The following is a 15,271-nucleotide window of genomic DNA, read 5'->3' as shown; positions in this document are numbered from 1 at the left end:
GCAACTGAATGATCACCAAGTTCTTGACATAGTCTTGATTCTTGATAACCCTAAGTATGTGTGAAGGCAAATACCTCTAGATCTTATAGAAGATTCACACGCACAGCAGCAACAACCTCTTAAAAAACGTGGCTAGGGTTTTCCCTTTTATACTTAGGGCAAAACATAAAACCCTACACATAAAACCCTATACACAAAACGGGCTTGGGCTGAGTTGGAATTTTCTGCAGAAAAACAATTTGCACGACTTTCGATCGATCGAGTCTAATTCTCGATCGATCGAGCCAAGCAGAATTGCACAGTAACTTCTGTAGCAACTCGATTCCAACTTTACATTAAAGACACATACTTTGAGTAGTCTAAACAAGACTTAAACATTTTGATCATGATTTGCCAACATTACAAATTAGAGTTCTAATACATTTAAACCTAAAGGTCTTAGAACCTAACAACTGTAATTCATACCAGTTTGAGAGAGAGAGAGAGAGAGAGAGAGAGAGAGAGCAGTCAGGTTTGCTTAGCACAATGAATTGCAAAGTTCTAGTAATGATTTTCTACATCATTATAGGCTTCAATCCCTCAGAGGCTCAAGTGGTTCCAGCTATGTTTGTTTTTGGAGACTCCTTGGTAGATGTGGGAAACAACAATCACCTAAGCTCTCTCTTGCCAAGGCTGATTTCCCTCACTATGGTATCGACTTTCCTAACCAAAAACCAAATGGGAGATTTACTAATGGCATGAATGCTGCAGATTTTTTTTTTTGAGAGAGAGTTTCAACCTATAGCATCCGCTACTGATGATAGCTCTATATCATCAGACCAAGACATCAATCAATTTTCTTGGTAAGTTAATCAAACATATACCCCTTTTATCCTTTTATTTTTTTGCTTCTAGGAAATAATATACTGTACTATTGTACCTTCACGTGTTGGAAGAGTGGAAAGTAATAATGTGGTGTTTTTTTTTTAACGTAAATTTCTATTTGAAATGAATGGAGCATTGGGCAGCTGAGAAAGTGGGTTCGCCAAGTTCACCACTATACCTTTCTCTAGTAAATGAGCCTAAGAAGAATAACGTTTCATTCCTAAACGGTGTTAGCTTTGCCTCTAGAGGTGCCAGAATTTTGGATGGCATCGACCCATATTTGGTAAGTGAAATAATAAAAACTTTCACTAATTAATGCTATGTTTTGTATCTCCAATACTTCTTATTTTACTTTTTTCTCTCTCTCTGTTTACCATTTTTATTAGGGTAAGAGTTAGGTACAGTACTTAGGTGCTTTTCCTTAGGTTCTTCTCATAAAATTCTGCCATGTGAATTTTTTTTCATGGAATGGAAGTGTATTTTTTAGTTAAGTAGTCACATGGCTAAATCTTAAGAAGGGAACCTAAAAAACAACATCTAAGATACTGTACTTAAGATTGGAGACCGGTGAGTGGGAATAGCAATTTTACCCCACCCGGATTAACCCACACCTCCCAACTTCAACTCGTGCTTGTTTTCCCCACCCCGCAAAAGTGGTGGGGTTGTGATGGGTTTAGACTTTTTAGACTCACACTACCCTGTCCTGCCGCATATTGATAAAAGTTATAGTTGTAAATTTTTTATACCATAAAACCCTATTATTTAAACAAACATATCAATTGATAGACCAAGAATGTATTGACTCATTTGATAAATTAATCAATTAATTAGCCAAGTTAATTAATTCGATTCAATTACATGCAATAAGTGTGGTAGCACAAATAAATCACCAATTAGACTAAATGTAGTGGAAAATAAATTTGACACGGTAATTTGTTTACAAATGGGGAAAACCTTCGAGGCAAAACCTAACCGGGTGAATTTAAGGTCACCACTCCCGAGAATCCATTATTATCAAAACAAGCGGTTACAGGTAAAAGGAATCCCGGTACCTAATACCAACCTACAGTTGAACCCTTACCTCAAAACCCAATTGGACTTGCGATGTAGTGACAATCTCTCCTTTCAATGCATGGCCCCTAGTATGTGACTAACCGATTGATGTATGGATCCAAGAACGTGACTAACACACCAACTTGAGAAAGATGTTAGCTGCAAAGTTCTTCAGTTCATCCAACAATGAAGATCAAGAAGCTCTTTAGTTACAAAACTCTTGGCGCAAAGACGCGGTAACTTTTACAAAGAATATGATGAACTAGGGCAAATTGTCTCCGGTCACAATGCGTGAATAATCACCTTGCATCCTTTGACGACCCTTAAAATAATCCTTATATATGTCTAGGGTTGTGAGAAAAAGAAACCTTATACAAATACACATGGATATGAGTGAAATCTGATCTGAAAATCCAAATTTCGTAATTCTCAATAGATACAGCTTCTGTCGAGTTGCTGTCAAGTATCAGCATTAAACCTTGATAGATATGATTTGTCGAGCTATCTGTCAAGATTTAATGAACAACACTTCTTCACTTGTTTCTTGGACAGATTTGTATGACTTCAATACTAAACTTGAACTCTTGTTCCTTGAAGTACTAAACCCATACTAGATCTACCTAATTATAAGTAAAGTGTGTTTTGTCAAAGAATTAACCAATTTACATAACATATGTCTCTAACAATATCCACACATGTCCTAACAATCTCCCCCTTTGGCAATCCGTGACAAAACTACATCAAACAAATAAAATATGAGTGAAGTCTTAAATCACTAAACTCATAACCACTTGTTGAATACAATAAAATCTAACCCTAACACAAACTCTTGAAAAACTTTGCAAGAAGAGAGTTCATGGCACGATAGATTTTCACAACTTATCTTTTTGAAACACTTTAAACAAAATTCATCAAGGCATCTTAGTGTGGAATAGAAATAAAGGATTGCATATATAAAGAAACATGTGTATAAAGAGAAAAAAGAAACAACACATGGAGAGATAGGTGAAAAACAACATACATCATATATATATATATATATATATATATATATATATATATATATATATATATATATAAATGAAAATAAATACAATGTATGTCATAAATAAATGGTCAAAAAACTGGTGTACAAGAGGATAATGTAACTAAAGATAAAGAAAAGAAAAGTACATAAAATCCTCATTACATCCCTCAAAATATAGGCACTCACCCTAACAAAAAATGTCCTATGCTAACTCTCTTCCTAAGTATAAGACTACTTTCATCATCCCAAAACTACTTCCCCTTTTTGTCATGAATGACAAAAGGTAAGTCATTGAGAGGTCATCGTCTCATCATCACTGGAAGAGCTAGCATCCTCATCCTCATCATCAGCACCATCATCGCCATCCTCATTTGCTGAAGCCTGTGGATAACGAGAGGGAGAAGAAGTGACGAAACCACCAAGGCGAGCCTGTCATTGTGCTATACGATCGACACGAGTGTTCACCTGACACAACTTAGTAGAGAGAGTGTCAATGCGAGCATCCATGTGCTAAAGCTGCACCATGATAGCCTCCAAGGTAACACCACCGAATGAGGAAGAAGGAGTGTAGGTGGAAGGACTAGCAAGAGCTGCAGGATTGAGAGTCACCACACGCGGCCGCTTCGGTTGAAGCTGAACCTCACTCCGTTGAACAGTACCGGCGTCAATGGTACATAAGATGGGGAAGAGAGGAGGAGAATCAGTAATCTCGACTAAAAAGTGTCGAAGGATACGCGTGATAGTAGAAGGAAAGATGAGCTTATCACGTGTATCCGTATCCTGATAAACATTGATGACCGATGTGATAAAGCGAGAAGAAAAGTCTAAAGAGAGGTCCTCCATTAGTGCAACAAGGAAACGAGCATGAGTTATAGTGAGACAGTGGAGTAAGAGCAAATGTCATCACCATATTAAGGAATCTTGGACCTTTTGCAAAACTCGAGCATGAAGTGTTTAGCTTACCACCTCATATGAAAAGAGTCTCACAAAAGTGAGAGATGAGTTTGTCTCTAGACACGGTTCGGAGATGATCACAACCAGGGTAGTCAAGATGCGCTACCCTCAGTATATGTAGTACCTCGGATATAAGATCCGGGGTAACTACGATACGTGTACCTTCAATGAATGTAGCAAATAGAGGCATAGAGGTATCAACGCCGTGTATATTGGAGTAAAACTCCTGTATAATCATGATGGGACATCTCAAAGGACTCTCATAGAGAGAATCCCAACCCTAAGTTCGAATAATGGTGGGGAGAGAAGTGTTGGAAAAGTCCGACAGAATGACTTGGCGTTCCAAATGAATGCCACGTCGCTGAAAGTTCTAGGAGAAGTCCTTTTAGGTCTTCTCATCACAAAACCGAACGTGAAGAGGGGAAAGAGTAGAAGAAGAAGACCCAGAACCACGAAAAGGGTTCTGAGCCGGAGTAGATTTGCATTTTTTGGGTGCTATATTGCAGTCTATCCGATAGAGAGAGAGAGAGAGAAGGCAGAACACAATCACAACCATGTATGCATGAAATATGCATGAACATGTGACGTACAAAAATTAAATTGCATCATGGGTAAAACCCAATCCAAACCTACCAGCACACATCAACAATAATCAAGCACACATCTAAATGCATGAAACATTGTTAAAATGCAAGGAATATTCAATGCATGAGCATACAATATCAAATCAATAACACCCAACCCAGCAATATCACAAAATGCTCAAAAACCCAAAAATTTCAAAAACCCCAAAACTTAGGTCTAAAATGCATGGATGCATGAAAAATGAAGGTTTTAGGACACTTACCAAGTGATTTGAGCTTGGTAGAGGCCGAAAATGTAGAGGGTAGAGAGATTTGAGTGAGGGAGAAGTGTTTAGGGCGAGAGAAAAGTGTTTCTGTCGAGAGAGAGTTGAGAAAATGAGATCTGATTTTGCGCTGAGTATATATATAGAAATTGCAGCTCGATGGATCAAAGAGCTATCGAGATCTGTTGAGAACTAAATCTCGACAGATATGAATTTGTCGAGGTGCTATCATGAATCTGTCGACGGTAAAAGTACCTCGATGGATCGAGATTCTATCGGCCAGACAGAAAGTTTCTCGATAGATCGAGAAGCTGTCGAAAAGCTATCGGAACAAATCCTAGAAAGCTCAATGGATCAAGTATGCGCTAACTTTTGTTGAGAAAGGAAGTCCAAGGGGCTCGATAGATAAGAAGTTGTTGAGGATCTGTCGAGAAGCTGTCGAGCTTAATAAAAATGAGTTTTTCAAAGAGACGAAAAAACACATAGAAATGAACGCAACAAGCAAGCTACTCAAACATAGATCTAAATAACATGTTAAACTCTCAAAATATCTCTAAACATAAATGCAAAGCATTCAAGATTCAAAAACACACACACACACACACACACACACACACACACACACACACAAAACAAGTTAGCCAATTTTATATTTCAAAAACAAGTTAAGATAGTTTAGTAAGTATACATTAACATATGTATTTCTTGTGATGACCAAATCACATTGTACCTGTACATGTATAAAAAAATAGTAAAGAATTTGCATGTTGTGTGTGAAAAACATGGCAAGAGTGCAAAAGTGTCTCATATTATGATGATTGGAGATATGAGAAAATCAATATCTGCTTGATGGGGACTATCACCTTTGAGGTACACCCAATAACTTCCACATCTCCTAGAAACACGCTTGCAACTATATTTAAAAGCATTTTGATTCTTTTTGCTTTTATTTTTCTTTGCATATTTGCTTTTTGAACATATCATGCATGGGTATATAAGAGAGAAAAGAAATATCCAATTATGTAAGCCAAAAAAATCATAATTTTACTATGCTGAAGCACACTGATGTTATACATGATTGGCGGATTTTAGTAGTGAGATAGTTATTTATGCCTTTCTATTAGGGTTTTTAGTCATTCTCATCAAAAAGAGTGATATAAATGTTAAGTATAAGAGATTACTTAATCGTACTCATCACAAACACGAGCCACAAAGCTCACTTGCTTAGTTGTGCATTGAGATGCTCATCTAAGCTACAAGAGATACAAAGTTTAGAAAACTTTGTTTCAATGGCCATCTAAGGTACACAAGTACCAATGTATACAAAACACACACTGTTTTTATATTTTTCTGATTTTTCAATTTTTTTTTATTTTTATGAAAAAAAAGTAAAACTGAAAAAAGAAAACAAATAAAAATATGTTAAACAAAGCAAAGTATAAAACAAGACTGACTCAAAAACAAGAAAGCAAAACACACAAGTAATGCATAACCATAAAGGGAGAGAGGGAAAAAGTGACTAAATTACTTTGAGCATTTTTACTTCCACACCTTGGAAGAACCTTTCTTTTGTGTGAACATTTGATCCGGCGGTAAAGGGGAAGAATTGAAACCATTCAAGTTCGAAAGGAATATAAGGGCCTTGAGAAGATCTCCAAGATGGGTCAGAGAGGATGGAAACTGATTCTGGTTTCCGGACGAGAGCATACTATTGCTTTGTTGAGTAGCTAACGACTTGTAGCAATTTGGACGAGTATGCCCTAAAGCTCCACAGTGATGACAGAGATGCGTCTCCTTTTGTTGAGACTTTTTGTTATTAACCTTCTTAGTCCTAGGATTTCTAGTCTCTTTCTTTTCAAGTTTAGGGGGTGTTCCTAGAATAGATTTGCCCTTGTGTATGTTCTCACTAGTTATTTCAGTTTTACATTCATTGTTCTCAGAATTAACATTAATAGCAGGTGAGACAAACACAGTAGTACTAGAGGAGGCAATGTTAGGAGAAGAGAAATCATACCCTAAGCCAGTTTTATCAAAAGCAGATTTCTGAGAGTTTAGCATCTCATCGAGCTTTGCACTGGAATTCCTCTCCAATTGAGCTCTAACTTGAAACAATTCTTCCTCAAGCTTCTTTGTCTTTTCAACAAGGAAGTTGTTCTTGAATCGCAAATCTCCAATCTTCATCAACCTTTAAAGAGAGTTCCTCTCGATCTAGCTCCACATCATTCAGCTTCTTGGTAGCCAGCCTATAAAGTTTCTCATGCTTCTCGGAAACCTTGTACAACTTATCATAGGCTGTATGGATGTCATCTTGTTCATCCATTTTCTCAAACTTAGACTTCACCAAGTCCTCTTCTTCATCTACCTCTTCGACAATCCCCTCAGTAGGATTCACTATGGCAGTTAAGGCAGTTAAGATTCCCTCATCATTATTTTCATTTGACTCATCCTCAGGCTTAGTGTCACTCAAGGTAGCAGCAAGAGCCTTGCTTTTCCTAATTGTCTTAAGATGTGTTAGACATTCTTGTTTCATATGTCCAAAACCTTGACATCTGAAGTACTTTGGTCCGGAGGGAATAGTGTACTGACCGTCATCCTTAGCATCCTTCTTTCCTCTATCTTGGGTCTTGAATTGTGAAGAATTGGATTGCTTTCGGTCCTTGTCGAATCCTTTCGCATTGGCATTCTTCATAAACTTCTTAAATTGCCTAGTGATGTAGGATTTCATCTTGGAATCTTTATCATCAGAAGACTCATTGGTCTCATTGCTTTTGGCCTTCAGTGCCATGCTCTTACTTTTGCTTAGTTTCCCGATTCTTGTCAAACCCAACTTATAGGTTTACAAGTTGCCAACTAGTTTTGTCAAAGGAGTTTTGTCAATGTCCTTTGCTTCTTCAATGGTAGTGATCTTGGCATGGAATCTCTCAGGCAGAGATCTGAGCACTTTTCTTACAACCTTGGGTTTGGGAATAGTTCCCCCAAGATTAAAGACAGAGTTGACTATGTCTTTCAGCTTGACATAAAAATCATCAAACGACTCATCCTCCTCCATCTTAATCTCTTCAAAGCTCGTAGTAAGCCTTTAAAACTTTGAATCCTTAATAGCCTTAGTCCCTTCATAGGTTGTTTGGAGGATAGTTCATGCTTCCTTAGCAGTTTCAATAGAGGATATCTTCTTGCACTCCTTATTGGTGACCGCACTGAATAAGACATTCAATGCTCTAGTGTTGAAGTTTGCCGCTTTAATCTTGGCATCATCCTGATCAGCCGGTGCTTCCTTTGGCTTAGTCCAGGTAATCTCCACAGCTTGCCACACCTTTTCATCTAAAGACTGCAAAAAAGCTCTCATGTGTACTTTCCAGTATGCATAGTTAGTGCCATCAAATAAAGAAGGTATAATAAGAGATTGTCTTCTATCCATGAGAAACAGGGGTCAATGGATCACACTACAAAGATTAACCCTAATCAGAGTGTGTTCGCTCTGATACCACTTGATAGGCCAGAAATGTATTGACCCCTTTGGTAAATTAATCAATTAATTAGCCAAGTTAATTGATTAGATTTAATTACATCATGATAGCACAAACAAATCACCAATTAGACTAAATGCAGCGGAAAATAAATTTGATACGGAGATTTATTTACGAATGGGAAAAACCTTCGAGGTAAAACCACACCGGGTAAATTTAAGGTCATCACTCCCAAAAATCAACTATTATCAAAACAAGCGGTTACAAGTAAAAGGAATTCTAGTACCTAATACCAATCTACAGTTGAACCCTTACCTCAATACCCAATTGGACTTGCGATGTAGTGACAATCTCTCTTTTCAATGCATGGCCCCCAGTACGTGACTAATCAATTGATGCTTGGATCCAAGAATGTGACTAACACACCAACTTGAGAAAGATGTTGGCTGCAAAGTTCTTCAGTTCATCCAACGATAAAGATTAAGAATCTCCTTGGTTACAAAACCCTTGGCGCAAAGACGTAGTAGCTTCTATAAAGAATATAATGAACTAGGGCAAATTGTCTTCGGTCACAATATGCATGAATAATCACATTGCATCATCTTTAATGGCCCTTAAAATAATCCTTATATATGTCTAGGGTTGTGAGAAAAGAAACCCTACACAAATACACATGAATATGCGTGAAATCTGATCTGAAAATCCAAATTTCATAATTCTCGACAAATACAGCTTCTGTCGACCTGCTGTCGAGCATCAACATTAAACCTCGATAGATATGATTTTTCGAGTTATTTGTAGAGATTTGATGAACAACACTTCTTCACTTGTTTCTTAGACAAATTTGCATGACTTCAATACTAAACTTGAACTCTTGTTCCTTGAAGTACTAAACCCATCCTAGACCCACCAAATTACAAGTAAAGTGCATTTTGTCAAAGGATTAGCCAATTTACATAACATGTGTCTCTAACAATATCCACATATGTCCTAACATCAATATTAACTTATTTTATTCTATCTAACAATATTTACCATAGCATAACTTGAAATAAAAAAAAAATGTTACTAACTTATTAACTTATCCATCAATTAGTTACTAACTTACTATAATAATTATTATTATTATTTTTTTGAGAAACAAACCCACACACACAAATTGAAAAAATGTTTAGCTGACAAATTGTTTCTTTTATATTTACTCGTGTAGTTCCAGTCAATACATTTGACCCAACAAATAGACTACTTCTCAATCGTGCATGAAGACCTCTACAAACAGCTAGGATCCTCTGGTGCAGAAAATCATTTATCAAAATCAATTTTTGTCATTGTGATTGGAAGCAACGACATCCTTGGCTACTTCAGGTCATCAGATCTCCAAAAAAAGACCACCCCACACCAATACGTGGATTCAATGGTCCTATCACTGAAAGAAAAATTAAAGGTTACAAAGTTCTTACTTGCCTTGAACATAAATGAGATAAACATTAGAGGGCCACTTTGACTCCAAGACAACATTATGTAATTCTTTTTTTTTTTTTTGAAGCCATTATGTAATTCTAGATTGTGAAAATAACATAAATTTATTGGATATTATATTATATAAAATTTGTTCAGAGGTAAATATGGAAGCTATTTGTGTGCCTCTTCAAACTGTGCCAAGCTATGGAAAGGATTTGCTCAATTAGTCATATATTAATAAATGAACCTTAAATTAAACTAGACCTTAAGCTCAGCAGTTTAATCATTGATAAACCAGCTGAGACTACCTTTTTAATTAGCCAAATTTTTTGTAATTAAAATATTATGTAATTCAACCTAAGTCTTTGCTGTCCATTTCTTTATAAAAACTTCTTTGCAGCGCTTATACAGTTTTCATGCACGTAAATTTGTGATTCTTGGAACTGGGGTACTTGGATGCTGCCCAGCAAGGAGGAGGGAAAATGAAGAATGCCGTGAAGAAATGAATTACTGGTCTGTTAAGTACAATGAATGCCTTATATCAATGTTGCAATAATTGAAGTTGTATCTTAAAGACATACACTACTCCTACTCTTGATTCTCACAAAGTCTTTCTTGATCTCATTCAGAGACCAGCTGCTTATGGTACAACCGATCGATCATTTTCTTTTTCTAAAATAGAGAGCACAAAATATAAATTATAAAGACAATTACAATAATATTAATCAAGCCTTACTCCTATCATTTTGGAGTCAGTTATAAATCCTTAACAGACTAATCAAGACTGGTCACATACAATCTTTTCAATCAATCTACAAATTCATAATTTATATTACTTACTTAACACGTCTATTTATACTACTTTGATTAATGTTATTTTGGATATTTCTCTATCTCTTTTTGTTTCCTTAACTTAAATCAACTCATTAAAAGTCAACTCTGTGATGTCCCAATTTGATTGATTGTGTGATGTGTGTGGATGTGTGATGAGTCCCACATCGGGTATTTATTAGATAGATCAGGGTTTTATTAACAACTAGAAGGAGCCTCAATTGTGACTAGTCTTTTGAGGTATAGCACAGATATGACTAGCGCTTTTTCTTGGGTCATTACATATGGTATCAGAGCCGGTCTTGTAACCCCGTATGGGCTCAGAGATACTACCCCACAAAGTGGGCCCTAATGAGGACATTAGAGATTTAAGTGAGGGGATATTGTGATGCCCCAATTTGATTAATTGTGTGATGTGTGTAGATGTGTGACGAGTCACACATCAGGTATTTACTAGGTAGATTTGGACTTTATTAACAACTACAGGGAGCCTTAATTGTGACTAGTCTTTTTGAGGTATAGAGCAGATGTGGCTAGCGCTTTTCTTTGGGTTGTTACATATTATTGAAGTGACTCAAAAAGGGGTCTTGCATTTCATGAAATCCCACATTACCTAGGGAAGCACATGAAAATGTGCTCATAATGAATGCCCTCCCTTGTGTGATGAGTCCCACATTCGGTATTTACTAGGTAGATTTGGCATTTATTAACAATTACAAGGAACCTTAGTTATGACTAGTTCTTTTGAGGTATATCGCAGATGTAACTAGCGCTTTTCCTTGGGTTGTTACATATGGTATCAGAGCTATGCCCTAGCCGAAACTGTGGGCCCCACATGCGAGGACATGTGTGCCCTTAAGGGGGGTGGATTGTAGTGACCCAAAAAGGGGATCTTGCATTTTATGGAATCTCACATTACCTAAGGAAGAACACGAGGATGTGCTTATAAGGAATGCCCTCCCTTGTTGTGTGATGAGTCCCACATCGGGTATTTACTAGGTAGATCTGGGTTTTATTAACAACTATAAGGAATCTCAATTGTGACTAGTCATTTTGAGGTATAGTGCAGATGTGACTAGTGCTTTTCCTTAGGTTGTTACATTTGGTATCAGAGCCGGCCTATTAACCCCGTGTGGGCTCAGAGACACTACCTCACAGAGTGGGCCCTAACGAGGATGTTAGAGATTTAAGTGGGGGAGATTGTGATGCCCCAATTTGATTGATTGTGTGATGTGTGTGGGTGTATGATGAGTCCCACATTCGAGTATTTACTAGGTAGATCTGGGTTTTATTAACAACTACAAGGAGCTTCAATTATGACTAGTCATTTTGAAGTATAACGCATATGTATTTAGCGTTTTTTCTTGGGTCGTTAAATGCTTTGGGGCCCATACTCCTCATGGTTTTTGTTCTCACCCAAAGCACATGGCAATGGGGGAAAAGGCCTCTACACATTAAAGGAAGGTTACTTCTTATAAGCACATCCCCATGTGCTTCTCTAAGTTATGTGGGATTCCATGGATTGCAAGACCCCCTTTGGGTCACTACAATCCACCCCCCTTACGGGCACATGCGTCCTTGCGTGTGGGATCCACACTTCCGGCTAGGGCCTGGCTCTGATACCATCTGTCATGCCCCGCCCCCATGTGCATAATATTGTCTTCTTTGGGTGGCTCAAATTTCTCTTAGTCCCTCAAGGTTTTGTTCTTCCCCAGGTTGTGCTAGGGAAAAGGCCTCTACACATTAAAGGAAGGTCACTCCTTATAAGCACATCCCCATGTGCTTCTCTAGGCAATGTGGGATTCCATGGATTGCAAGACCCCCTTTTGGGTCACTACAAACTCACTTTGCAAAATTAGACCCTTCTATAGCTTGAAAATGGATGTAAAACTCACTCAAAGAATGTCCAAAATTGAAACTTTGTTAAGTAGGCACTAGAGTTTCAAAAATTCTATGTCCTTCCATAATTTCTGCTTTATTTTTCTACCTTTGAGTTTGTTTTCTTTTCAATTTTTCATAACAAAAAAGAATGATTAAAGACCTTTCACATTTGCTTGTAAGATTTGTAGAGGTTAAAGCTGCTTGTTGCGGGCTGGGGACCCTTAATGCTGAAATTTTTTGCCTGCCATTTGCAACCTATTGCTCGAATAGAAGCAACCACATATTCTTTGATCTAGTCCATCCTACAGAGGCAGCTAATCGCATCTCTGTAGATCATGTATTTGATGGTTCTTTGCAGTACACATTTCAATGAATATGAAGCACCTAGTAGCTATTTAAGCTCACCAATTAAGACAATCCCTATATTTGTAAGATGTTACCTTCTAATTATTGTGCGCCCCTTTTAGAGGGTTTCAACATTAAAAAGCAATACAAAAATTCTTCTTATGGTTAGGATTAGTAGCGATTGTCTTAGAAGGAAGTGACTTATATTTAAGTATATGTGCATCAAAATAGACCATATTAATGACATGTTACAATCTATTTCCAAATCATTCAGTTTATGTAGTTTAGCCGAAACTTTTATAACGTTAATATTTTTAGGTATATATGGTTGTTCTTTTACACGATTTATTTTTAAAATAAAATAAACCAATACAAATAAACTCTCCCAAACTAACACAAGAAAGTGTTTTTTTTTTGGGCATGGTTTCCTCCGGTTATAGTTACAAAAGAAAATTCAAACAAATTGATAATATACCCTTGTTATGCAATTTACATGTTTAAGATTTTTCTGTTCATGTTATATGCAATTCAAATTAATGGAGGAAGTCAGTTTTAGTCAGCTCAATTAGTAAACTTTTTTGTCATCAAATAAGAAATATGGTATTCAATGTTTACACTAAAAATCGATTGGTATCTTGGCCTGATAATAAACCACAATTATCATGGAGCGAATACCATAGAGTAAAATTCTATTGTATCTAAAAAAAATTAATCGAGGAAAATAACCATTCAAATTAATGGAGTTTTCTCTGTAGCTAAAGCAAGTTTCTCTCTGCAACAACAGAGAAGCTTCCTTAGATAGTAGAACTGCCGTTCCTTGGGTGAGGATTTCCTTGTATCTTGGGTAACCATAGTTACTTGGAGGCTTTCACACTTTCTTAGAAATGGACAACTTGGCAGAGAATTGGCGGAAGCTCTCACTGAACGATAGGGAAGATGCAAACCTAGAACTCCCTGAACAGAACTCATCAACTGAGTTTATCCTGGCTACAAAATTCCTCATAGAGAGGGCTTTGAGTGTTGAGGCAGTTATTAGAATGTTTAGCCCTTTGTGGCGGTCAGTGAAGGGTTTCGAGGTGAGAAGAGCAGGAGACCATGTTCTTTTGCAATGCGCCATGGAGCTTTGATAAACACCTGGTGATGGTACGACAGAGAGGTGTCTGTCAAGGCTTTAGAATTTAGTAAGGTACTAGTCTGGGTTCAAGTCCATGAAATCCCGGTGAGATTTTTGAATTGTAAGGTTGCAGAAGGTTTGTGTGAGGTAATGGGCTCGATTTGCAGTGGGAATGATGCAAAGGAGATGGATGGAGGGAGCTTTATGAGGGTCAGGGTTCTCATAGATATAAACACACACCACTGTGTAGGGGGAGACGTTTTTCTTCCCAGGGGGAACAAGGCTGGGTTTCTTTCAAATATGAAAGATGACCCAACTTGTGCTATTGGTGTGGGTGCTTAAGCCATGGAGACAAAGACTATGAAATGTGGATAGACAGTGAAGGTTAGTTAAAGAAGGAAGAGCAAACTTATGGATCCTGGATTTGTGCTCCACCATTTGTCAAAGGAAGAAGCCCTGTGATCAAAGTACCAGGGTACTATGAGGCACGGAAAAAAGAGAGGCAACTGATGGTTAGAATGGGGCCAATTCCGATCCCGATGGCGGTGTTAGACCCTAAGGAGTCTCTGGTGGTGGTGGTGCAATCACAATCCGAGGTAGGTGAGGCTACTTGGGATGAAGTACAGGGCAAGGTGGCATGTTCAGTTACCGAGACTGTGACCATGATGGGCAAAGTGAAAGAAAGCCAGGAATCCAAGAAATACTTTGAGGAGCAGATTGAGGAGATTGACAAGGACTTGAAAAAGTTTGATAAGGACGAAGTGCAAAAACTGGACAATGATATGGTTACAATATTGGGGAAACAAGTAGCTGTGAGTACCCAAACAAGTTGGGATCGGACTAGACAAGGGAGGAAGGGAAGGAGTGCAGTTTTGGGCAGCACCTTGGGAACTTTTTGAGTAAGGAGCTGAGTGGACAGCCACGTGTAAATGCTGCTGACCTAGTAAGTGTCCCAATCACTCAAACTATTTCAGGAGACATTACAAACATATTGGGTAGACTTGATAAAACAGCCACGATGGAAGGTAAAAAAAGAAGAAAGAAAATTATTAGGGCTAGCACTGATGAACTTATGAGCCTCTCGGCTTTGTCAAGGGCGAAGAGAATTAGTGAGGAGGGTGATAGTGGGTTACCAAGCAAAAAGAGAGCGGTTTCCCTCTATGATCATGATTCACTTCTAACAATGGTGGAGGCTGGTAGACAGCCATGCCAACAACAATGAATATCTTATGTTGGAACTACTAGGGGCTTGGGAACCCACAGACAGAGCAAGAGCTTGGAGACATTATTCGGGCTCAAGTTCCCTCAGTCGTGTTCTTAGCCGAAACATGGCTTGGTAAGGCTAGGCTAATTTTCATTCGGGATAAGCTCAAGTTTAAAGTTTGCTGGAATTCTCAAGGAAGGGCAGAGGTGGGGGGGTGGCTGTT

General features: G+C 37.8%; 1 pseudogene; it reads left to right on the top strand.

Moving 5' to 3' along the window:
* The first annotated feature begins 525 nt into the window (after window positions 1-525).
* LOC142638317 (GDSL esterase/lipase At5g55050-like) lies at window positions 526-12,784 on the top strand (annotated as a pseudogene).
* The last annotated feature ends 2,487 nt before the right edge of the window (window positions 12,785-15,271 follow it).

This window comes from Castanea sativa, chromosome 6 (assembly GCF_040712315.1).
Source record: "Castanea sativa cultivar Marrone di Chiusa Pesio chromosome 6, ASM4071231v1".
Classification (NCBI taxonomy): Eukaryota; Viridiplantae; Streptophyta; class Magnoliopsida; order Fagales; family Fagaceae; genus Castanea; species Castanea sativa.
This window is presented reverse-complemented; position numbering and strand designations above follow the sequence as displayed.